Here is a 25,963-nt window from a genome sequence, read left to right as displayed (position 1 = left end):
ATTGTGTAATGGACTGCATGAACTCTCTCACATTTTGTCTAGCTTACAATATGGAGATGTGATGAATTAATAGGAATTTCCCTACAAAAACATTTATTTTGGTTAAGATTTTAAATTGAGATACTACTGCCAGTAAATTTTTGTTGTTTTTTTAATTTTCTGAAACTTGCTTTCTGCAAGTGGCTGTACCAGCCCCCAGCATTTTAAGAGATGGCCTGTATTTGGCTGTCACATAACAGGACTTCCCTCTAAGAACTGCAATGATGCCCATGTTTTACTTACAACCTAATCAGAACTGCAGCAGACAATGTTTAAAAATGACATTTATTATGACGTTTTGCTAAGCAGCAGATGTGTTTTTGCTCAAGCATGTAAATGTCAAGGAGCAGAGCACCTAGCAACCAGTTTGCAAGATATTTTCAGCATGCAAAGAGGGTTTGTGGAGCCTGTTGGCAGATGAACTTTCCTTAGTGCTCACTAACTGTCCCAGCTGCAGTCTTGAGTAGGCTGTCTTTCTCACCTATTTTTAATTAGCAGTCTACCTTAGGAAATAACATTGCCACATGATAGGTGTACCCCAACCGGATGTTTTCTAGCTAGCCTGTGTCTCTGAAACCAGTCCAGAGACCTGTTATGCAGGGAGGGTGGTAAACTTAAAACCTTTCAGTATTAAATCCTTGTATTGTAAAATGAGAGAAGGCTTGATGATCATCCAGTCCATTCCTCTCTCCAAAGGCAGGATTTGTGTCACCTCTGACAAGAGTTTCTTTCTAAAATCTTCCTGTGATGGAGATCCTGCCTTTTGTCTGAGCAGTCCGTTAGAAGAATCACTGTCCTTATTGGCAGGGAAACATTTGGTTCTCCCTTTCTTCTCGACTAACCTGAGTTTTCCTTTATGTAGATTTAAGCCTAATCATTCTGCCGTCGTCTTACGATGCTCATGGAGAACATGCAGGGTTGCAAGAGCTGCTCTTGTGGTCCAGAACAGTCCACCTTCAACAGCAGCAACAGCAGGATGGCTGAAGACGAGTATGAACAGGAAAAGCACACGTGATACTGTCATCTTGCAAAAGCACGGCCAGATCCATTTTGGCTCACAGGATTTTCTGACCCTGTTGTGGCTTCTCTACTTGGTAACTTGCAGGAGATTGCTCTTCCAAGTTCTCCATTTACATCTTTCTCACTTTGTGACAGGTGTTTGGGGTTTTTTTGTATTTTTGAATACTTGTACATCTTGTCCTTTTTCAGATGACTCCTCTTTAGACTGAACGTTCATTGCATCTTTTCTCATATGTCATGTCTTCTACACTTCTGATCATTTTCTAATTGAGCTATGCCTTTCTAGCAGCATAGTTTCTTACACTGGCCATATTACCTCAGCCAAGCCTTCACCCATGCTGATATGTACCTTTTTTTCTGTGTCACTTACATCTTATTGATCTCATTATTAACATGCTGTGTTTTCTGGAAAGCACGTTCTGTTACAGATAGCATAAATAGGATTTTTGTCAGTGATTTAGACATCTGTGACTCGCTCTTGAAGATGCTTCTGTTCTTATTGAACTAAATGGGACATGAAGGCACTCGCTCTTCAGATGGCTATGCTTGAAATCTGTAACCATGGAGAATATTTGTACATCTCCTCTGCATCTGAGACCCATTCTCATTGTGACTGAGGCTATTGTTAGGGAGCTGTGACAATGCTTGCAGTAATCTTTAACTTGGGCTGAAAATGACTTTTATTTTTTTTTTGACTAGGCAAAGGGGTTTTCTTAGCCACATTCCAGCCAGTCCCTCCAATTTTTTAAAGGATGCTCTTACGTAAAAAGAAGAGCTTGTGCTTCCCTACCCTGCTGCCAACTAAGTGGTGTGTTCCCTGCAAGTGGCATGTCCAACATGTGAGTGTCACTGTATGACAGTGTATTGCAATGCATTTAGTATTGTGGCTATAATAGGAGAAGGTGATTGATTAAAAACACACCTCCTCTTCACATTTTTATATATTTTGTTGTGGAGGACGTTCTATGAATCTCCAGATGGGTGAATGTTTGTATACATAACAATACTTACATGTCTAACTCCTTCTTAGTTTCCTAAGATTCCGTTGAGTAAATATTTGTTAGATTTCTGTGTTGTAATGGGCAGAGCCTTGAAAGTATCTTTTAGATATGCTGCCATCATATGTGGGCTAATACTGAAAATGGCACTTGCTCATGGACACTGGACAGATAAATATTTAAAAGGGAAATTCAAATGACTGCAAAATTCAAAGAAAAGTAAGTCTAGCTGAATCCAAGGGAGCCCAAATACATGTTTGGGACTGTGTTCCCCTTTCACCAAAGCAGCTCTGCTGTTCTTTGCAGGAGTATTGAGAAGAAAAAACATGAAAGTCTGTGGCTCTCATTTGGTGCAATGATGGGAAGGATGGAGTGGTGTAGAAAACAGACAACTGAATGTGGGCTCAATCCTGGATGTCATGGTGTGCTCTGTCACTGAGAGTATGTGGGATGTGAATGAGTCGATAGGATGTTCAGGATCTTAGAGGACAGGTATCTCACAGAATATCTGTGTGACTGAGAGAGCCTTGCCTCTGGGAGGAACGCAGTGAGGTGAAAGCAGTTGGAGTGAGGTGTCTTTGTTCGAAGTGGCTGCCTAATTTATTGATTTGTTGCTGTGCTGCTTTCTCAACAGCTGACTGATTTAAGGTGATATTTTTTAGAGCTGTGTATGGATTGTTCAGTCATATGTATCTCAGAGGGATTTTTTTAAGAAGGATTACATTTTTGGAAGAAAAAAACCAATCTTCCTCTTCAACTCTTTTCCTTCCCCTGCCGAAATGAAATCAGCAGTCAGAAAACTCTAACTTGGTGCAAGTTGGAAAACATCAGCATTGTTCTGAATGCTGACAAAATCTTGCTTCTCAGCGAGCTGCAGCATTTTCTTTCCCTGTTACAAATCAGGCGGAAGGAAGGAGGGTAATAGATTTGGCAACTTTGTGGGTCCTCAGCAAGTATTCTATTCTGGCTCTTAGAACTGTCCCAGCAGCTGAGTCTGTCCCAGACATTAGAAACTTTATCACCACTCCTTTTAATCCAAATATTTTTAGCTTTCATTTGCAGAGAGGTTGCCCTGACATGGCAAAGATTGTGGGCTGTATTTTTCAGATGCTGTTACTGCGTAGCAGCTGAGTTTGCCAATATATCTTTAATTTCCTTTTGGCATCCAGCCTGAGGGAACCCGCAATGAGCAATTTCCTCAAACACAGTATCAGTAGGAAATTCATCTTGTTCTGTGCCAGCTAGGTGATCTAAGCAGGGGACGGTATGATTTTTGGCTTTGATACTCTGAAACATAAACTGGAATACAAAATCAGCCTCAGTACTTGTATGTCTCTACTTCCCCAGGGGGCATTTCAAGTGATAGAATTGTTTCCTTATCCTGACATTTTTTTAGAATTTCCTTATACTGTAGCTGTCAGTAGGTTGTATACAAAGTCTGTATAGTCTACCAAACCTGTGAAAAAAATTTATTTCATGGTAAGGAGAGACAGTTCAGAAAACAAAAGAAAACTGTGCAGGGTAGTATTATACTTTTGAGTCTTTAGAATCAGCTCCTCAATTGTTAATTGACCTCCTTAGTTTCTAATTCTGATTGCTACAAAACCACACCTATTTTCCTCAACGTTTACTTCACCTATCACTAAATTTCAGTGTTTTTATCTGATTATCTTTACCTTTCTTCATCTTCCCAGGTCACAGAATGGCTGGGGTTGGAAGGGACCTCTGGAGGTCATCCAGTCCAACCCACCTGCTAAAGCAGGTTCGCCAGAGCAGATCACACAGGAATGTATCCTGGCGGGTTTGAATGTCTCCAGAGAAGGAGACTCCACAGCCTCTCTGGGCAGCCCGTTCCAGTACATCAGTCCTCAGTCCCTCTCAGCTGGACTATTTGAGTGTCCACACTGCACTGGAAGTTTGGGACACGGAGACTTCGGTGTAGATTACTTGCCTCCTCTACCTCCTCGCTTTTTCTCCTCCCCAGGTGGGTTCCCCTATGTGGTGGCAGTTTCTTGGGGTTTTTTTACTCCTTTGTCATTGCTTGGGCACCCGCCTATCTTTGAGTTAGGACAAGTTTAATTGTCTTTGTTTGCTTTGCATAGATGCACTTTGCTTTTCTCGATAACCAGCCTTGATTATTAAAGTTTCTGTCCTTCATTACTCCCTCTGCTTTTATCATATGTTAGTTCAGATGGTGCGTTCAGTTCCTGGGGGTTTTTTGAAGGCATTTTCTGAAGTCTGGTTTCCCAAGGCATCTGGTACTTGCAGTCACACAGTGACTGTATGTGTGAATGTTGTAGCCTGTCCTCCCTTCTCCCTGATGATTTTTGAGTCAGCTTCAGCTACATTTGATGGAAATAGATGAGGAGCTGGACATCTACAAAGAGCATGTTGATGTATTTCCCTCAGAAAGGGAAACCAGCTTATGGCTGATACCTTTGCTCCTTCTTGATCTTGATTGAGGAACACAGGTTATGCTTGCCTAGCTAATGTTTGTTATCTTTACCCCTGCATTGTTTTACTTTCTGGGAATTTATTAATGCTACTTTCTTAAAGGAGACAGTGATAGAATTCTTTGCTGCTTCCTTCATCTTTGTTCATAAATGGCTGACTTGCAGATACAGACCCCCCTCTATTTGCCAATGCATTACACACTTTGAAGATGTTCACCAAGCCCCCTTGTGCAAAGCCTTCAGACAGAGAAAGGAGAACTTAGAATTATTCTTTAGTTACCTTTAATCTGAATTCAACATTACTTATTGTCACCATGCTCGAATCAATCCCTGACGAATACAGGGATGCACACTAACTTGGTGGACAGTCTGTTCAGCTTCACCCGTATTGTCCCTGGCCTCTGAGATGTTTCAGATGTATCCTGATGCAAAGTTGCATATTCATAAGTATCTTCTTTAGCCTCAGACTGGTAACAGTTGACTTCTTTTTTTATTCCAGAAGTTGTAAATGCAAAACTTTTTGTTCATGGAAAGTCTTAGTTCTCCACTGAATTAAATTGTTTTTCTTTAGTAATTTTACAGTGACTTGTAAAATGAAGTATCATCAAGCCATATATAAATATGTTTGTACTTGTAGCAACTGTAAATGTGTTGCCTTAAATTTTTCAACAGTTAATTTCTAGTTAAGGAAGATACGCTCTTCACTTTTTCGTCTTTCTTTCTTTGAAGCAGCTGACTACTTATTTTATATTCTGTGCATGTTTCCCAACCCAGCAGTAAACCCACATCTTTCTTTCATACCTCTTTGTAAAATTTTTGCAAGATTCTAATTATTCTTCATGGTTGTCTCTGAATGTCACGTATGTTTTTTGAGAAGGGATGTCCAAGTTAACCTAGAACTCAAGGTGGGGCAGGCAACTAACTTATATTTGTTCCCTTTCTTCCGTCATAATAGTTTTATGTTTTATATTTTGTGTTACGTTTTTCTGTCTACCTTTTATCAAGCTGGTTTTATTAGAGCAGTTTGGCTGCCCTTGCTTTGTTCTGTTCTCTTATTATTTTGGAAATGGCTCCAGCTATTTTAGGAATCGTTAATGATTTTGCTTCTTTCAAAGGGAGCATGAGCTCAGTAAGCATGCAGACAGGGCTTCTTTCCATCTAGGATATGGTAGCTACTGGCAATAAGTGTCAGGCAGGGTGAAAATAAACACAAAAAGTCCAGCCCATCTCTTTGGGTTAGGGTTATTTCAGTAGCTGTGGTACCTTCTCAGGACAAGGGAAAACCTACCTCTCAGTAGGACCCTAATCACAAGCCAGGAGGGAATGGAGGGCAATAAGGCATTTTGTGCTGCTGACAGTTTCCTTTGAATTCAGCTAATACTTTAAGTACAAATATAGAGAGTGTGAAGCATTCTGATGGTAGAGATTCTCTGAGGAATGGGGTAATTGTGTTCTCTTGCTCTTCCAAGACGGTCAGTTGTGAGAAAACTTGTCAGAGTTTGTTCGGTTCTCAAGCAACAGTATCACATTGTACATGCTTTTTCTTTTTTACAGACCTACTTCTGGTCTGCAGAACTTTCTTGTCAAGGGCAGCATGTAGTTTTTCCATGGCTTTTGCTATTAATATCATGCTAGGTAGAGCATATACCTTATCTCTCTTTCTTTCAGAATTTCTGAGGTTTGACTTGGACCAGGACAAAAATATCAGAAGATATAAGTGCCACAAAAATCATTCAGGAAGCAGAAAAAATGAGGCTTGGGAATCTTTTGGTCCTATTTCCAATAGCCCAATCGTTGGACACTTAGTTCAGTCTTTTGGTGTTTGAGGTTTGCACATCTGCTTGAGCTGCCAGTCGTCTTTGAATGTTTTCATATCATACTATATTACAAAGATATTGTTTAAAGAACATTTTGTAAAATGGTATTGGAAAATGATAGGATTCCATTAAGTCAATGATCAGAATAAAGTCGATGACTAATGTTTAACCTTGTTACCAGATTAACTCTAAGCTCCAGGCAGTAATTACTCATTATTTTGAATGATACAGAACTCCATTAATTTGTAGCCATCAGTGCTGTGTGATTCAAGAGCAAAGCCACCCAACACGAGTGAGCTGGAAACCTATCACTGGTGTATATCTGAAACAGAGTGAGTGTTTTGTTCGTATCATCATAGTTCTTTATAACCCAAATTTTTGGTGAAATGGTTGAGAGTTTAGGAGGAATGATGGAGAGGGGGTGCCTCTTTCAACCCATCATTGAGCCAAAACCTACTCTAGCTGATGTTTTGGTGTTTTCCAGTTAAATGTATACAAAGCAGTTATTTATTAGCACTTGGAATGATGTGTATCCATTTGCTGCTGCATGAACTTAAGGTGGAGGAGGTAGATGAGAATGTGGGAAGAACAGACAGTTCATATATATATATATATATATATATATATATATATATATATATATATATATATATATATATATATATCAAACTGAATGTCAGGGATTGTGTCCGTGCCTCTAACGTCTTAGTTTATTATTGTTGCAACAAAGAAACAAGAGAGATCTGCTTTCTCTGATCCAGAAATATCCATATCACCCACCAAGAAGAAGAATAAAAGTGCAAGTGAAGTCTTGTGGTCTCCAATTCCCAAAATATAATACGAGCAGTGACACTAAGAGACACCCTAGTAGAGCAAGCAGAAGAAGAAACCCAAAGTGGCCCATGGTGCACTGTGGTCCTTCTGGAGGCTGGAGTCCTTCCCTCACCTTCCCAGTCATGTCAGCCTGGAAACTGGGTCGAAGCTGAACCTGCCCCAGGAGATCTGAACATGGAGATGCTTCCTCTGGCATCAGAAAACTTTGGTCCAAGCCAATCAAAAATGTAAACATAAGGGTAGAGGAGAAGCGATTTGTAAATAGCAATATCTTTCACAAAGTCTTACAGTGGGTCAGTGTGCTTGATGGCAGTAATGGTTTTAAGGTAAACGGTGAAGAATATAATTCCTTATGATCACAAATGAGGTGTATGAATGTTTAAATTGTCTTCTAATGGTGCCCATCAATTTATGGTGCACAAGCTATATGTTCTGTTGTACACAAGCTGTGTGGCTGTGATAAGACTTTTACTGTCTTGACTTGGGCTTCTTAATGTAACATAATAAAAAGCTCAGTTTTTGTCTTAGTTTTACCTAGGAGATTTCCAAGCAGAACAGCCAAAATATATTGAGCATAAACATTAGTATTGTAAATATTCTATATAAAACATGTAGAAAAAAATGTTCTTTGGGAGGCTGCATGGGTGATCAGTTCCTTTTAATTAAAACAGAAAAAAAATCTGTCAATTCAAGTTTTCAAACTAGGGAAAGTTGAAATCTGATGATATTAAAGGTGCATATCCACAATGTACCTGCTGTAATGAATTTTCATCGATCATCTATATGATGAAAACTTTGTAAACAAAACAGTCAACGCACTTCATCTCTGTCTACATGGGTTAACTTGATTTGCCACTGCCTGTTTCATCTCTTCAGGAATACAGCAATACTCACTGGGAATTAATTATATTTCTTATAAAGCTTGTGTGTTGACTTCCATTCAGGCCTTTTCCCTGCAATTTTGATTTCCTCTCCTCCTCCCCCTGCGGCCCCCCCCACCCCTATTGGTTTTCAATTTGCATAACAACTTTTTTTTTAATACCACTGTAATTTCGCTTTGTAAACTTTGTTCTCCAGTCACTTCATTAAAAAAGCCATTTGGCTTTTTAGCAAGGCCTTCTGTTGATATTGCTTTCATTTACCGGATTCTGTTTGGCAGAATTGTCAACAAGTTTTCTTCATCCTCTTTCTTGTTGAGTTGAAAACTGATGCAGAAAAGCTTGAGCTCCAAGGGGTGGTTGTCTTCATCCTCCCTGGAGTGCAGGCATGAGATGTCCTCACTACACTCTTCTGAATATTTACCTTACTCATCCTGCTTGCATTAAACCCACCTAATATTTGCCTTGAGTGTCATTAGATGTATCACTGCTTTTTATATGATTTGCCTTATCTTTTCTTGATATTTGTCTTTTTTTCTTTTTTTCCATAATCTGTGCTTTTTCTGGTGTTCCCTTATGGCTTTTTCTTATTTGCTTGTTCGCTGAATCAGAGCAAGCCTGCCTGAGTGTAGAGGAGAAGGTCTGTGCTATATGCACAGCTCTAGAAGAAACAGGCTATTCTTTTGTCACTGTACTTTTCCTAGCAGAAAGTGAGCTTGGTGGGGGGCGGGCGGGGAAGAAAAATACTTCTCCTGAAGAGTCTGAATTTTGTTTTGAAAAGTTAAATCAACTGCCAAAAAAGTCAAACTCAGTTATTTAAAAAGGGTCTGTTGGCATTCTTTATGGCTTTGGTTTTGGAGCATAAATAAAGTATTTTCCATGTAAGCTTGCTGTGGGGATTGGTTCTTCACCCCATGGGGCAGTGCCTGGAGGTGAATGGACAGGACGTTTCCCACCTTCAAGATAAGTTTGACATTTTGCAGTCTGTCCAACTAGATGAAAAGCAAGAGTATGGGGCTGTATTTCATAATGTGAGGTGGACTCTGTTTCTGCTCTTTCCAAAGACAGCGAACCAAGTCCTGAAAGAACTGCTGAAAAAATGTGTGTAGTTTTGGGTTTGCTGCTGAAGTGCAAACCTTGCAGCATTTCTGCTCTGCATATGAATTTATGATAGTTATTTTTCTTTATATTCCTCACCTGTCTTCATGTTCGATTTTGGTTTTCATTAGATCAGGAAAGACTGTTACACAGAACAGGATAACTTAAATGAGGATGATCTGTTTGTTGTGATTCTACTGTAAAATATCTAGATATTTTCAGTGCAAAAATCACAAAAGTTGGTACAATTTAACTGAACTCCAGATCACTTTCTCTGCTTAAACTTGGGAAACCAAACAAAACTGGAATTGTGTTAGTTCTTTTATGTTAGAGGCGTTAAGAACTGTTTGCTCTTCCAGATCAGTCCAAAAATTCATCCAGCCTAGTAAATTATCTCAACAAGTAGCTACTCAGGAAAAACTCAGGAAAAGAGTATATGAAACAATGTGTGCCTAAAATATTTTTCCGCATGTATTTCTTTTTAGCTCTCAGTAATCTGCCAAGTACTGTTTTCCAGACTGGGTGACTGTGGCTGGGCCGTCGTGATTAATATCCACCAATGATGAATGAGTCTAATTTCTTCTTCAACCTATTTATAATTTGGCTTCCACAACATTCTCTTGTGGAGAGCTCTGGAATTAAACTAAGCATTGTGTTTAGGAGAAAAAGATCTTGTTTGTTTTTCAGCATGCTGCCAAGTAATTTTGAGTCCAAGCACAAGAAATGTAAACCTCTCAAAAACCATTTGATGCTTGGGCTGAACCTGCCACTTTTCTAATGCTAAAGATTCACATATGGTTATAAAGGGCTAAAAATTGGTTTTCTTTCAGTAGTGCCAGTAATTGCTGATATGTAAACCTAGGGCCTGTATCCATGCTTTAAATACTGTATTTTTGTGAATTAGCTTTGACATTGTAAATATACTTACTTTTGTAAAGGAGAGTATCTGCTGTGGTGGCAGAGGGATCCTGTGCTGTGCAGTTCTTGAGGGAAATCTTTAGGAGGTTTGCTGTGTGTCTGAAAATACTTGCTCCGAATGGTAAAACGCAATTAAAGATTTCTAATAAGTCATGCTATCCGTTATGCGGGCATCACTGTTTAATTTTGCATCATCTTTTCCTTAGCCAGTTTTGCTTTCCTTCCTCAGCAATATCTACTCTGGTTTATATAAATATATATATGTATATAAATATATAAAAAGAAAAAAAAAAAGTGGGAGGGGGTTAGCCTGGTCTCTCAGGTGCTGTGTGATAGATGCTACAGATCCTGCATGTGTTTCTCTAGGGAATGGTGGCTGGTGGTGAAAAATAAAAGCGTGTCTCAGGAAAAACCACATACAGTAGGTCATAGATGTATTCTTTGTACACAGCCATTTGATTATTGTCGCTACCGTAATAGAGTATAATAAGACAGAGAACCCAATTAACAGTCCGCCAGGAGCAGTGATGATGGTCTTTGTGTACTGCTGGGATGAACTTACAGCAGGATTTACTTGGGCTGGAGGCTACTGCATTTACTGAATATTTTCCCTTGGTGGGAAGAGTTGCTGGCTTTGTTCCTTTAAGGGGAGGAAACAAGAGGAAAAGGAAGAGAAAGCACATCTGAAGGTTGCTAACAGCAGCAGGGCATTGATAGGCTCAATTCAGTTTAAATTTTCTTGACAGTTTACTTTAGAATTACAGATCTCTTTTACCTTAACCCCACGTGACTCTATAGGAATAGAGCAAGTATGCTACTACTAAAAAACAAACAACAACAACAAAACCCTCATGCAACAAACTTCACAGTAACTTGGGATGACTCAGTTCTGTTGTTTTTAGATGCCCTTGAAGTCAGAAACCTCTAGTAAGGAATAACAATACATTCTTTTCTGTAAATAGATATTTATGTACTTATCTGAATTGAGGTCTTGATACAGTTCACACAGATGCAGATATTTGTTTGTTTATCCACTTTCTTACTGATATTTTTAAATCAACACTGTGTTTGCTAAGCAAGAATTTATTCAGAGCATTGTCTTCCCAGGATGGCTTATTTTCTTTCAAGAGGGATGGGCAGGTCTCAGTATGACTGAAATACTCTTCAGCATGGAGCAGAGCTATATGTTTGGATCATGCTGGTGATTATTTTGGAAAGTCAGGCAACTCTATATTTTAAGAAGTAGGACAGTGTTTCTTGTTACTGAGAAAATACAGCAGCAAGGTGTGTATGTTCCAAGCTGTCTCTACTGTTTGCGACTTGTCAGAGATGTGCTGTTTCATGTCTGCCATAATTAGGTAGACATGGGTATAACAACAATCAGTCCTAGCACTCAAACTGACTTCGGCAGCTTGTGACATTCCCACTAATAGATTTCAGGGAGTTCATATGACTTTCTTGCTGGTTGTAGCATTGTCAAGACTGTATAAATCACAAAGCTTTTATTTCATGATAGGACGAGCTGTTCACCACTGAATGGACAATTTCATGGTCTTGAGCAGGACCTTGGTGTTCACTGTGGAAGTCTATTTATGGCTGACATGGCATTTCCTAAATCACTGCCTGTTTCACCCTTGTCAGCTGTAAGGATTCACACCTTCACAAAGAGAGAAGCCAAAAATATTTAATTTAGGTTTAGCCAGACAAAAAACTTGTAAAGAAAAATCATTATAGCCCCATTTTACCTTGGGAATGCATGCAAGCCTGGCCTTCTCCCCCATGCAGAACTGCAGATAAGTCCTGCTGCAGAATTAGGAATGAAACCTTGAATTAACTAGAAACTTCGCCTTGCACCTTTGGTTTGCTTATTTTATACTCTAAGTGCCATTTTTCTCTGACAAACCCAAGCCCAGCTGTATCTTAGAAAATGCAGGTATTAAGGCTCTAAGTTGAAAGTGTAAATTTTAAAATGCCAAAATAAAGCTGCTTTTACAATTTTGATAGTTTGAAAAAGTTGTGAGCAACTGAAAACAGAATTTTATAATGGGAAATGCTGGTGAATTCTATTTTCATTCATTATAAACTGGTTCATATACAGTCCCTTGTAATAATAACAATTATGGGATTTAAGAACAAATCTACAATGGTTTCTTTTTATAGTGACAGAAAAATACTGCTGGCTTTGTGAATTATGTTAGCCCATGGAGTACATGCAAGGACTAAACACCAGAAATGGCAATCTCACTCTTCCCTCGTTTTCATGACCTCTCTAACCTACTGCAATATTTGATATAGCTGCTTTCTGACCTGTGCTGGACAGGCTCATTCTCTTTGCTGTGCCCTGGAGTTTCCAGCATTGCTCAACTTGGGCTTTATTTAGTTGGGAATTTTCTTTTTTTTTTTTTTAAAAGTCGATTTTCCCTTGTTAAGTCCTGAGCACCCTAGCACTCTCAGTCATTTCAGTGTAATTTATGCATGTTACCTTTGATTTTCCTCCATGGAAAATTAAAAGATGCTCTCACTAACACATCCATTACCCTCTGGAATTGTGTCCAATAAACCTCCTTTCCCAGTGGGACCTCTGATATGCCACATCCGAGAGATATTTGCTTACTTCAGATTTATTGCTCTCTCATAGAGCTATTCTGTTTCTATGCTGTGTTTCTGCAGGTAGCGCTCTCATTTGAGCCCTAGAAATATCGGTCGTGGTGTCGGTTTTGCTAAGTATCTCTGAAGGTGTGGTGTTTAGCAAAGATTTCTCATCCTCTCTAGTGATATGCAACCTGCTGCTGCTTTCACACAGCTGAGCTCCTCTTGTTTTAGACAGATTTATCCAGGACTTTGTTAGAGCTTCAGCCTGTGTTGGCTTTGGTCCTTTGTACATAAGCCTACAGGTGAGCCACAGGTGTCCTTCCTGTGGGACTCACAGCTTTGCACGCTCCCTCCAAAGCATGTAACTTCCTACAAATATTAGCAGAGGTTGCCTTGGTAACAAAACCTCTGAGCCTTCATTTAATTTCAAAGGAGCAGAAGGTCAAATGCCCAGTCAGCAAAGCTGCACATCAGGTACCATCGGTGGGGGAGAGTTAGTAAGGCTAAAGGTGCTTTTATTTTTAAATGTCAAGAAAACTGAAAACCATGGGATAAGTAACTATTTCCTTGTTGAACATAATGGCTGAAGCAAATGCTTGGCTTTCATGAGGAAAGAGGAGTCAGCTTGCCAGGAAACTACCCTGTCTGCCCCTGCTTAATCATGCTGTTATTACAGGTGACATTAGCATCAGTGTGGTCATAGGGACATGCCCTCGTGTCCCTAAAAACAAACATGAGAGAGCCATCCTTAGATGCTACCAGCCCAGTGTAGCTCTGGGAATTACATTGAGACCAAGGAACAGTCACAAAAATTGGACCAGAACTTTAGTGGGTTTAAATGCTGCAGTTCCACAAAACAGGCTAAATCTACCCCAAGGTTCAGCATAGAGAGTTGAAACCCTACTTCCATAACCTGTTTTCTTGCCTTTTAGTGTTTTCTGTATCTGATAGCAAAGGAGATTTTAAAATGCCGTTCAATTAAACACAGCTGCTTAAAAGTTGAGCTTGCTGTTATTGGTGTAGAGCAAATACAGAGACCGTGTCAAGGAGAGGAACCCTGATGGCTGACTGAGGCGGTCAGCTCTGCGGTGATGGTGTGATGGAGTGGGCATCTCTTCTTTGTTACAGCATGGGACCTTGCTCTGTATGCAGAAAAGCAGCAACCAGATGTGGCAGTGGAAACCACAAGTGGCCACCGTAACTGCTCGAGGTTGGTCCCTGGGGTTGAGAGCACTCAGCCACACTGGGCAGAGTAAAAAGCCCGGCTCTCTGCCATCCTTTTTGGGGCATTTTTCTGATGTTTTACTCTACCCTGTGTTTTTCTTCAGGGGAGAATTAGTGAGAAGTGACTTAGAGGCCATAACAAAGATGTGTATGCACTGATAAACCAGAAAACATTAGAGGAGAAAGATCGTAAGGGGAGAGTGCTCTGAATGTCTCTTAGTCTGCTGACCCACACCTGTCTGTGCGGTTGAATGAGAGCATTGGTATTGCACTTCAGTTATTTTTCTTCAAAATCTGGGTAGCTTGTGTGCCTCCCTGCCTGGACCAGAGAAATCAGGAGAAGTAGAAAGAGAGGAAAGGACAGACTGATTTGGAGCCATCTGTGTGTCAGTATACAGATATTTCAGTTGGCCATCAAACTGATATCAACATAGCACTCAGTCGTTTGGCTCCAGTTCCTTACAATGTCTGTTGTCCTGCTTAACAAACAGAAGTGAGCATGGTTGCTGTTTAATCTGCTGCTGTTCATCCGACACCATTTCTGATGAAGAGTAGTTTCCTTCCCTATAATCTTCTGGCTCTTCAAATGGATTGCCAATTATAAACACAGATTTTTGAACAAGGCAAGCAAACTTGAAACCACCTTACAAGCAGCTGGTTTAAGTTGTGGATAACAGTCTGTGTTTAACAAAGTCCTCAACAAATAGAACATTGCTCATCACCTACCAAGTCTGTCACCATTGCATCATAGATTGATGGAGTTTGTTGAATCTGGGCAGAACATTATATAAAAAATATTTTGCTATGTAACTGACAGTTTTCTAGGTCGTGTTATCCCTGAGGGCTAAATGATGAGATGAGAAGTGTTTTTGATAAGAAAAGAGGCAGAGAGTATCTGTCAGTGCAAACTCTTCTACAGGTGACTGCGTATTCATTCTCTTGACACTGGCTCTTGACTCAGCTGTGACATTTAAAGTAGAGAAACAGAAAATCCTGAGACAGAATGGCAGCCAAAACCACTTGAGATACGGTACAAAGAGGGTTGGAAGGAGTCAGTATGTTGTTGTGTTACTCTTGTGTTAGAGCTAATTAGAAGAGGAGAGGATCAAGTGTTCCTGCTCACTTACAGCCCTGGTTTACTGCCCTACCAGCTGCTCTGCTCTTCTTCTCTTTTTTCTTGGTGTAACCGTGATTGAAGAAGAAAATTTTCCCCATAGAGAACATGTGCAAGTGGTCTGCTGTGGTTGTGATGACCAAGGGAAGCTTTTCTGGGTCATAGTTCTTCTGCAATTGGGAATAATAGCAACCTGTGATTCCTTCTCTCACACTGTCACTTCAAGTAGCTTTGTGCAAATCCATGATGTTCTTGACTGTCTTTGCAACTCAGGGTGGTCTTTCCTGTCAGGATAGGTTATGCCTTTTCCTCTATAACCATGAAGTGATTGCCACAGCAGCCCTGCATGCAAAACCCTTCCTGGCATGAACCTTACATAGCTGGATACTTTCACAGAATCTTTGTAACCTCACTGTACCAACAGAGGGATGAAAAGGAGCCTCTGCGTAACTGCGTATCAGCCTCTTCTAACTGGGAAGTGAAAACCTGTACACAGCAGGGTTTCAAATCACCAAGATTTGCCAAACTACCACACGTCCTCATAATTACATTCAGGTTAAGTGGGAGACATGTAAGAAAAATCTTCCTGGAGGTGATCGTTATTTGTAAGGCCTTAGGTGCTCTTGTCAAAACAGTCCTATTAGGCAGCTATTGTGCAGAAGAAAGGCCACTTTCTGCTGCTTTGACACTTTGAACTACCTGCAGTGCTGCTGTGTTTGGGGCTGGAGAGACTTCTGCAAGGCCAGCTTGACATCTTATTATTTCTTGTAAGTTTTGCTTTGGAGGTTCCAGATAAATGTATTAAACCCTGATTAGGTTTTCTTTCATTTGTGAAAACAAGGAACGCAAGAGCACAAAAAGTCTGCCTGGTTCTCAAGAAGCAGTACTAGCACTTGTTTTAGTTCATTGTCACAAGGTTGGCTTTTCCCCCTTCCCTAATTTTTAATGAGACAAGTTTATATAGTACAAAATTATACTTGGAAAGCATTTCAATTCAGCTTGATTGGAGTATCATGAAAATCTAAAGCTTATATATGTAGACAGAACTGGAAGCAAGAATTATCCAGTAGCATTATCTTTTAATGGCTGTTTCTATTTTTGTCCTGAATTCATTTGCTTTGAATAATAGCTAAAGTCTTATGCAGAATATGGAGAAAGCATCACTGGTGGTTCAGTTAGCAGACAAAGAGATAAATATATTTAATTTCATGGAAACTTTGTTCGATGAATTTGTTTAATGCAATATTAACATTTTGTTCGTGTTTTAGCTAGAAATAATTAAGCAGGATTGATGGCTAACAAGTTACCAATGGGCTAAAATGAACCATTTACAGAACAGATGAGTTCACACTGAACAAAGAGGCAAGGTCACTATTAACTGACTTGATTATTTCAAGATATCTTGAGATAATCATTTATTCATCTTCTGAGGTATTCTTCCACTTTTCAGAGCTTAAAACTTTTAGAGAGGGCAGCAATTTAAGCTGAATACTCATGGTAACAAGAACAAGGAACTGAAACATCATCTTCTACAGGATGCATTGAAAAGAGGTTTTTGTGTTGCTTATGAACATGTGTACAGTTGGAGATATTGCATTTTTATTGGGTTTCAGTATATTTACAGTCATCTGTTTCTTTTTCTCTCTGCAGATAACTCTACATCTGATGGATGAAATTTGGGCAGTCTTTTAAAAGATTTTGGGCTAAATACCAGATTCTATAGACTACAAGGTAAGGTCTGTCTCCTAGTGCTTTTGGTTGCATTTACATTGTCTCATAAAACAAGTGCTGTCTGTGCAGCTATAATAAGATCTTCAGTTTGGGTTTTCATTGGTCAGGTATATTATTTGATGTTCTCAAGATGAGCTCCGAAGATTAATTTCTTTCCATCTCCTGCGTCCTACACAGAGATCCATTTTTTTTATTATTCACGCAGCATGGCCTTGAGGTTATTTGATAATGCAGCTGCTAATATTTGCTCCATGGAACCAATTGTCTTCCGACGGTAAGTGCCGTGAGGCCCTGTGCTGGATGCTTTTATAATGGCAGTTTTCCTGTGAAAATAGCAGCACAATTATAGACAGGTTCATAAACTCATCCTATTCGGAGCTTTATGCTGTAGAGTGATTTACAAAGAAAAAAAAGAAATGAAACCACACTAGGCAAATCTCTCCACAAGCAGTGGGCAGAGCTCATTCCTGTAATGATTTCACTTTAAAATGGATGCTACTGAAAAATGTGTAGTGTGTAACTAGCTGCCGTTTCCAAATGTCAGAGAATTCTTTGCCCTTATAGAGGGACAGCACAGCCTAGATCAGGTTAGCTTTAAATTTAATATAGCTTGCTCTTGTGGTATATCCAGGCTTAGAGTTGACAGAGGGAATGGATATTGATTCTGTAAGTCAGTTTTCTATTAATCTTGCATGATTGTTAGTGATCTGGGTAAATTGTTTAATATACGTTTGCATATTTCTCACCCCATATCTTTTAGTAGGTCCTTCTTAATAGATTAATGAATAACTACTGAACCAACAGCACTAAGGTAGGCACTGAATTTCCCCTAAAATACATTGACTTCACTTTTTGTGTCATCTCAATAAATAAGCCAGATTTTAAAAAAATGTATATTTTGTAAAAAAAACAAAAAACAAAAAACAAAAAAACCCCACAAACCGTGAATGGAGTGGCCTGAAAATAAAAACAGGAGATGGAAATTAAATTAATCATCTGAATTACCTTTCTCAGTCTCTATACAAGTCCCAAATACCATTGAAAAATAATTTTTTCCCTCACTAAAACATAAAATGTAAATACCTTAATCTTGTTGAACAAAAACTATTTACAAATTAACTGGAGCTGCTCAGAGTTGAGCCTTCCCACTGTTTTCTGTAGCACATCACCAAAATGTATCCTGTGGCTTTTCTGTATAAAAAAAGTGTAGTTGCTTTGATGGTGTGTGTAACACAGACATTCTCCTGTGATTAACATATTAAATGAAGATGTGCCACATTCTTTTTGCATTGGGTTTCTCAACAAGCTATTAAAATAAGTACCAATGGTGTATATTTTTAGATAGATACAGAGACACAGATACAGATGCATGCAATAACCTAATATGCATCTTTCCTGGCGTCTGCATAACAGAGGCCTTTTCTTAATGATTTTCCCTATTCCAAGAGATTTCCAATGGTTATGTAAGGCAAAGTGTTCATCTCAGCTTATCAGTACTAGGAGATGACATTATGTGATGTGTGGGCTTGGGCAGTGTACTATTTTCTGGATAAAGGTTTTCATTAAATAAAAGGGTTTGCTGAGCTCTATTTCCCTTGGGGAACTTCAGGAGAGGGGCAAAGTGTTTCTAAATGTGTTTTGTGCTCACCTGAGGGGCTGCAGGTTGCTGCCTGGCTGTACTTGTCCTGCCTTGATAGGCAGTGTGAGGAGCTAGTCCTTTGCTGCTTTTCATTCCTTCACCTTGATGAGTCATTACTGCCCATTTTGAAGAAAAAATGAAAAATTTTACTTTACAGGAGGACTCTCTTGTTCCTGTGTAGGCCTTATTTTGGGAAGAACTTGCTAAGTGGAAAAACCTACTTGGAGATCTACCCAGTCCTTCTCCTTCAGAAATTTCTCGTGATATTGTTTGAAGAGACCCTTTTTGTTTGGAATACACCAAATCTGATGTTCAAAGTGGATAGCTTGTGAGCTTGTGCAGGAATAGAACCTTTCATTTAGATTGAATGTGCTTTAATGGGATATTTTATAGGCAGTTTGGTCCTCTGTTTTAAATTAAAAAATGGGTCCAAATTGTGGAATGGGCTTTGGCTCCTACTGCACCTGATCTCTTTTCAATCGGGTCTGCTTTGGCCAACACAGCAAGGAGAGAGCCTACCCGTGTCGTGGCTATGGTGGGAACGATGGCTCTGACCCAATGTGCAAGTGGCCTCCCTCACAAATGTCAGTTTGATAATGTAATGCTTATTTATAGCATGCAACGCTTTTTAGTCTTGCTCGGGAACAGGGTGCCAATTTGCAAGCACACAAAGCATTTTGGTCTAAGTTGATAGAGCAGACGAAGGGATAGGAAAGGAAACAGGGAGGTAAAATGTCTTTTTCTTTATGGGGACAGAGACAGAAGCAAAATCCCATTGTCCTGAATCCCAGCACTGTGTTCTGCCTCAAAACCTGCTCTGCTGGAATCAGCTCCCTTGAGATATGCCTGATGTCATAAATTTCAGGTCTGACCGACTTTCTGCTCATCCCCTCTCCTTACTTGGGATGACCAAGACGCACAGATTGTAGGTTAATTATTTCATCTTCCACAGTGGGAAACTGCAGAAGATTCCCAAGTGTTAGCGGTTTGAGCAGCTCCCAAGGCATTCATTCCTGGCCAGTATCAATGTCATTTGACTGTAGGGCTTTTCTGCTCATTCTCTAATTCTCTTTAATCATATTGGGCAGTGTGAGACAGCATTCAGTTTTTTGCTTTGCTTTTCTTGTTAGCCTTTCATGCTTGATTCGGATATTTTTAAGTTATGCAGAAACCTCAAATGTTTTAATGGCTCAGAAAGAGAGTAAGATATGCAATTAAACATAACAAACCCATTCCTGTAACAGGACCTCTTAGTTAGCCCAGGCAGGAGCTGTAGTTCAAGCAGCACAACAAATTAGTATTTCATTGATGGCTTCTTTGGTCTGGGGATGTATTAACTAAAAGCTGTTGCACATGTCAACTGGAAAACAAGTATGTTTTCGCTGAGTGGCAGAGAGCTTGCAGAGTTGATGTTGGAGGCCAGTAATTGAAACATAAACACTGAAGTACAGTCATCCACTCCTGGGAGGAATGTATGTAAGTCTTACTCTAACCTAAGGACATTTCAGACTACAGCGTGTCTCAAAAAGATGGACCCAATATGTTACGATTACACAAGTATTTACAAACTATTTAATGAGTTATCTACTGTTAGTAATCTTTTTATAAATGCCCTATGTTCCTTCCACCTGCTGTATGGACAACATGGAGACGGTAGTTGATAGTTCGTGGTTGCAGAGATATAGTGATTTCAAATTGGGTCCATATTTTTGAAACACCCTGTAGATTGGAAAAAGGCAGAAGAATGCTGCAGGAAGCATGTAGAAATGGTGCTGCTCAGCACCTTCCTCAGGGCCAGAAACAGGGCATAAGGAAAATGTTGATTATATTTCTTTCCCAAGTAAAGAGAGATACGCCCCTGTATTTGGAGTATGACAATTTTTGGCTGAATGCAGTGTTAACATCTGTGAATTTTGGCTCTATAGGGATGGTCCAGCAGCTGGGGAATCATGTGGTTAAAAGATGCTTTCTAGATACTCAGCTTCAGGACAGAATAGCTTTTTCAGCCTCTCTGATTTCAGGAAAGAACTGCCAGTTCTGGAAGAGATTTGTCCCAAGGCTGAGGATCAGAAAGTTTTGATGTATTCTGGTTGGGGAGAGTTAACTGGTGTCGGTACTACTAATTGGCTCTTAGAGAGTGGGGATTGTGTGAGCCCCAAAGAACAGTTCTTCCTGAGATCCTTCTGGAAGTTTCCTGCAGTTGCTCAGTAGACTGTCCGGTTTTCCTTTCATGGGCTATTGGCTCAATGGGAATTGTTTCCTTTTGGAAATACTGCATGTTGATATTTACAGAGGGGGAAGAAAACCTCCCAAAACCAAATTTGTTTGCTCTTCCAATTTTGTGAGGAATGTTGTGGTGTGGGGTGTTTTTTTGGTTTGTGGTAGTTGTGGCTTGTTGGGTATTTTTGTTGTTTTTGGTTTTTAACCAAAACTAGAGTTCATCTTCTCCTTTCCCCAGTTAGACTCTGTACTTTCATGGCTTGGGGTTTTTTGTGTTTAATTCTAAATCAACGCTACTGTTAAGGGAGTGAAAATGTGGTGCAGCTGATCACAGGTGTCAGGCAGCTGTTCTCGCAGTGGATAATGCAAAGGTAAGGACGCTTTCTAACTTAATGGAAATCACTGAGGACTAACCATTTTGCTTGCATTTGGCCCTTCAAAAACTGTTGTTTTCTGTCTCTTTGTACCGTCTGAAAAGAGTAACAAATCAGGAGTGCAAGCACGTTCGCATTCTCCACCATTAGTAGATGATGAATAAGGTTTCAGGTGAGGTTGTTTACTTGGAAAGCAACCTTATAAAGGGAGACAGTCCTTCAGGAAGGAGACAATTGCTGAAGGAGCACGATGCTCTCAGTAATTCTTTGCAAATTATTGTTTATGTGAATTAAATTTCTGTGACGGAAAAATTTAGATTTAAGTCAGAATACAAAAACATACCAGATACTGGTAACTTGATAAACATCTATGAGGGGGGGAAAAAAAAAAAAGAAATCAGTGAACAATTTTTTTTTTTTTTTCTTGTTTATCTTGATCTCTCCTCCATCACAAGGCCTAGTGCATTTCTACTACAAGAAACTTTCTATGGACTAAGACGCAGTGAATCCCATGAATTATTTGGTAGTAGGAAGAGATCAAGGAACTGTTAAATATGCTGTAGAGAGAGACTTGGTAATGCAGGAGTTTTCTTCTTCTAAAGCTGTACTGAAACAACTTTCATGCAAGAATTAGATCTGACCCCTTTCTTCATGCAGAAAACAAAACCTTGAGCTCTCTGCAGATTCAGCCTACAGAGGGTTATATGGTCTGGATGGTTCACTATGTTATCGTCTCTTTGAAGTCCAGTCTAGTAATTTAAATATGCTCTAACTAAAAGTACATCCCTAGTAAAATAAACATAAGAGAATTTTTTTTCCCCTTCCAGAAGCTTTTTGTTTTCCTTGGGCACAATAGTCTTCATTTTCTACTTGGGTAATTATGTTATGTTTTGTTTAATGTTAAAAACATTCGTTGAGTTCTCCCCAAAGCAGGTTGTGTATCCCTGCTTAAAAAATAGATGTTTATACAAGAACTAAAATTATTTTCTGACTGGTTGATTTTCATTGCAGTTGTGTTAGACCCATTGTGTACAGAGAGAGGAAAGTCTCACATTTTCTGGAGTATATCTAAAAACATTTATTATTGCCAGGATAGTTTCAGAGAGCTGTGACTGACAGTTGAAAGTTGCTGAGCTGATTGCCTGGAGCATTAATGTATTGCTGTCCCTTAGCCCAGCCTTGGCATTCAGCCAGAATGGCGTTACTATTTCATAAGATAAACCTCTGACAGCAAAGCATTTTGAATACAGATTGAATAGCAGAGAAATGAGAGAAGCAGCCCGGGTCAGATCCTCAGCCATCATAAATTGGCCCCATTGCGCCATGGAGGCGTGTTGCATTTTGACATTGTTTCTTTGAGAGCTTCCCGCTGGACAGGCGCAGATGAGGAAAGCAGCTTTTTCACGCTGTTGCCTGCAGATGAAAAACCAAACCAAACCAGCAAAATGTTCTACCTAATTATTTTTAGGCTAGAAGCCTGGGAAGTGAAGCTGGCTTGTGCTGCTCCCAGGTGTGAAATTGCTGTTTGGGGTAGGAGATGGCTCTGACGGCACCTCACTTCTCTAATTTCACCTCTCTGATTTCCTCTGAAGCAGCCCCCGAAGGCTTGATGTCTCTGTCCCAGCCATTCCTCTTTTCTCTTGCTATTCAATTCCTGTGACAGCCTGGCCTCGGTAAACTTTCGCCACAGGATGAGAGGAAAACTACATCCAAAGGTGGCTGCTTACATAAACACAGGCACAGCTTTGGGGATCCATTCAGACACTGAGTTGGGTGGATTTTGTCCTTGTGTTGTGTTTTTAAACCTATTTATTCCGAAGGAAGGCTTCTAGGTTGAAAAAGGGGTGCTCATTGCTTGAGACTGCATCCAGAAAGGGACTCGGGTAATGAGAAGTTGGCCTGGCAGCCTTCTGACATGTTCTGGTGGAACCCATGCCCTGTAAAGGCTTGGTGTTTGAGAAGGAACTTTAATTCTAATCCAAACCAGATAATAAGATTTAAAAAGCTGTGGCATGAACTGTGAATCTGTTCCAGACCAAAAATAAAACCCAAAAAGCTCTCTTATGGCACCCTTCCTTGGTGGCTATTTTTATTCTGACGAGCTGAATGCTCTTTTACTGCTGCTCCACTTAGTTATGTGCATTTTGTTTTTTCTGACGAACTTACAGATTTAGGATGAAAACAGTTTGCAGCTGATTAAAGATGGTGTGCCTGGCAATTTCTTGCTAATCTCTCTTATTGTACCCCTTGTAAAAATGACACTCATGGTATAAATCCTAGTTTAAATCAATACCTGCAAGTGCTAATCTCTGAAGAGGAAAATGTCAAATACCTCCTGCTGTCTGCAAGTACTCAAATTGTGCGGCATCAGACATTAAAGGCTACCTAAATTGTTCACCTTTTTTCCTTTGCCCAATGCTTTGTACTTCTTCTATCCTTCTGTCATTAACCACTCCCACATGGTGCCTTAATGGTAGTGGGTGTCATGAAGAGACTTACAGTGTAATGTTGTCATTTCTCACCCTGTGCTGGAGCCACTGGTGGTCCCAGCTCTCACCCAGGCATAATGTCTTGGACAGTGCCCTGAGCTCTGGAGTCAGTTTTCCTCCTTACACATGGGACTTCTTCTGAGAAATGTTCCCAAAACCTCTTTCAGTTGCCTATTTAAGTGCAACGTAGCCAAAAGCAGTAGCAAACTTAGTATCTGTTTGGAACCCTAAACCCAGATTTGAACACTTACAATCTGCATCTTGTCTTATGCCCATGGATGCTTTTTGTGCTAACATTAAGACACACAGTGGTATTGAAAACCTGCTCTTTGCTTGAAAGTGCCAGAGGGGAGAAGCAAATAAGTAAACTATAAGACTGAAAGATCGCTTAGAAATGAGAACGTGGTGTGTTTCAAGGTAAAAAGGCTTTACCTGCCCACTCTGCATCTATTCCACCTTTGCAAAAGCACGTAGTCTGTTTTTTAAATTAAAATTATTGGTTTGACCATATTAGCTCATAAAATAATTTCAGAATGTAGAAAGAATTTCTGCTTTCACTGACATTCTTGGTCCTTTTAAAAGACAAGCTGCTTATGAGCCCTAGTGCATTTGGCAACCTGGTTCTAGGAAGTAATTTAAACTGTAGCTTTTTCGTGGTTGAGATTAACAAACTGATAAGGACAAACTCTCTATGTAATTTTTACAATTTTTAGGGATTTGATTTTTTTTTTTTAAATAAGGTACATGCCTGAATTTTGTCATTGTTAGTTGTACTGCTAAAATATCAAGCCAAATTTCAGAAGTCCCTAGTCGCCTTTCATTACATTCTTAAATAAAAACATCATTGATGGTACCTCAGCCCAAGGAAGAGCCAAGGAATCCAGTGTCACTAGTGTCTTCAGATATGTCCAAGTGCTCTGGTAGGTTCAGACAGCTGCTCCTGAAACATGTTCTAGAAGCTCTTCAAAACAAGCAGCAGAGTGTGTCCGGCATAGTTAGAGCTGGGGGATGCTTGCAATCTTGACAAAAAAAATTAACAAAGGACTACAGTGTCACACAACAGAGTATATAGCCATGCTGGATGAAAGGCTTCCCAGGAACAGACGCCTGAGTTTTGGCTGTGGTCCCTTAGCCATGGACCAGCATGAGTGAGGGATGAGTACTGGAAAAGGGGCACAGTATTTTCAAATTAGTGGCTGCAGACGCCCCAGGAATGATTTGGTTTGTGGAAGTGACTCTCATGGGCTTTTTTGCAAGATAGGGAGATCGTCTTAGACGAGAAGTTCTGTTGTCCTGAGGATTTTCCTGTGTATTTTCTAACAAAAAATGCTTTCAGCTGCCATCTTTGAGGAAGTGCCTATGGATTGTGCATACTCACACTGATTTCATCCTGTAAAAATACAGTCAAAGGATACACCTAACAGCCATCATCTTTTCACAGCTCTGCAGCTGGGAAGACTGCCACTTCTCTGTCATTTCACTAAAAAGCCTTCTTCCTGGTTTATGGCACCTTTTGGAAGCCAAGAGCGAATAAGTGTTGGAGAAATAACACAGGCCTATGAGTAGTAAATTTACAGCTTTATACCTAAGAACACTAGTGTCAAATTCTGTCCACATAAACAGTCCTGCTGGGGAACACCAGGTTTGTGTGGAAGCATGATTTGGGTCACAGTCTGCTTTAGAGGCTAGTAAGCAAATAAAAAGAGTGCAGAATTTCAATCTGTTCTGCATCTGTTGTACTGGTGAAATTTCTGTTGACCTCAGTAGGAGTTGTGTTTGATGATGCTGAAGCAGCATCTTACCTTTTCCTGGAATGAGGCAATTTAGTTCATTTTAAGGGATGGAAGCATCTCAAACTGCCGCAACATTTTCATATTGCAACAAAGATTAAATGTAATTCAAGTCACCTCTCAGGAATTTGTGCAATGAATCTAGTAGGCAGATTCAACCTATTGTGGCTCTAGAGAACTGCGTGATAAACCAACAACTGTTCACCAGTTGGATTTGTTTGCAGAGGCTTAAAGACATATTGTAATGATGCTGTACTGAGGAGGTGTTGCATCCCAGCCCTTACAGATGTGCAGAAACTGCACTAGATGATTATTTAGAGCTGGTTTTGGGTGCTTTGCAAGATACTATATTAAATATTAGAATCAATAGATATGGAGATAAATATTTAGGCTACTGGGCAGCTGTGCCAGAAGTGCAAGCTGTTGCAGGGAAGCAGCCTGGAAGGAGGCAGACGGGAGGCAGTGGGTTTGCCATGACAAAGAGAAGTACATTTTGTTCACACATCCTCTCAGCTTGCTTATTTCCCATAGCAGTTTCTCACCCTGTTTTGTTTGGGCTTTGCATATATTTTGGCTCTGTCTCTTCTTTCATGCCATCTTTCTTTTGTATTCATATATGTTCTTTGGTTTACCCATCTTTCACTTCTTTCCCTCCTCCATCCTTCCCATTGCCTGCTCTCCTTACTTTTCCTTTCAGTCTTACACACTCTTTCTCTTCCACCCCCTTTGCCACTC

At 39.9% G+C, this 25,963-nt stretch overlaps 1 protein-coding gene across 5 annotated transcripts in view; it reads left to right on the top strand.

Annotated features, from left to right (window-relative positions):
- PCSK2 (proprotein convertase subtilisin/kexin type 2) overlaps positions 1-25,963 on the top strand; it is a 199,910-nt gene that overhangs the window by 54,848 nt on the left and 119,099 nt on the right. For 3 of the 5 annotated variants that reach the window (XM_065632885.1, XM_065632884.1, XM_065632883.1), the window contains 2 exons: positions 3,752-4,041; positions 16,636-16,716. The gene's annotated coding sequence lies outside the window, so the exon portion shown is untranslated. The remainder of the gene's footprint in view (positions 1-3,751; positions 4,042-16,635; positions 16,717-25,963) is intronic. The other 2 variants (XM_065632887.1, XM_065632886.1) reach the window with 1 other exon arrangement.

The sequence above is a fragment of the Caloenas nicobarica genome, chromosome 3 (genome assembly GCF_036013445.1).
Source record: "Caloenas nicobarica isolate bCalNic1 chromosome 3, bCalNic1.hap1, whole genome shotgun sequence".
Lineage (NCBI taxonomy): Eukaryota > Metazoa > Chordata > Aves > Columbiformes > Columbidae > Caloenas > Caloenas nicobarica.
The sequence above is the reverse complement of the archived record's forward strand: the minus strand, read 5'-3'. Positions and strand labels throughout refer to the sequence as shown.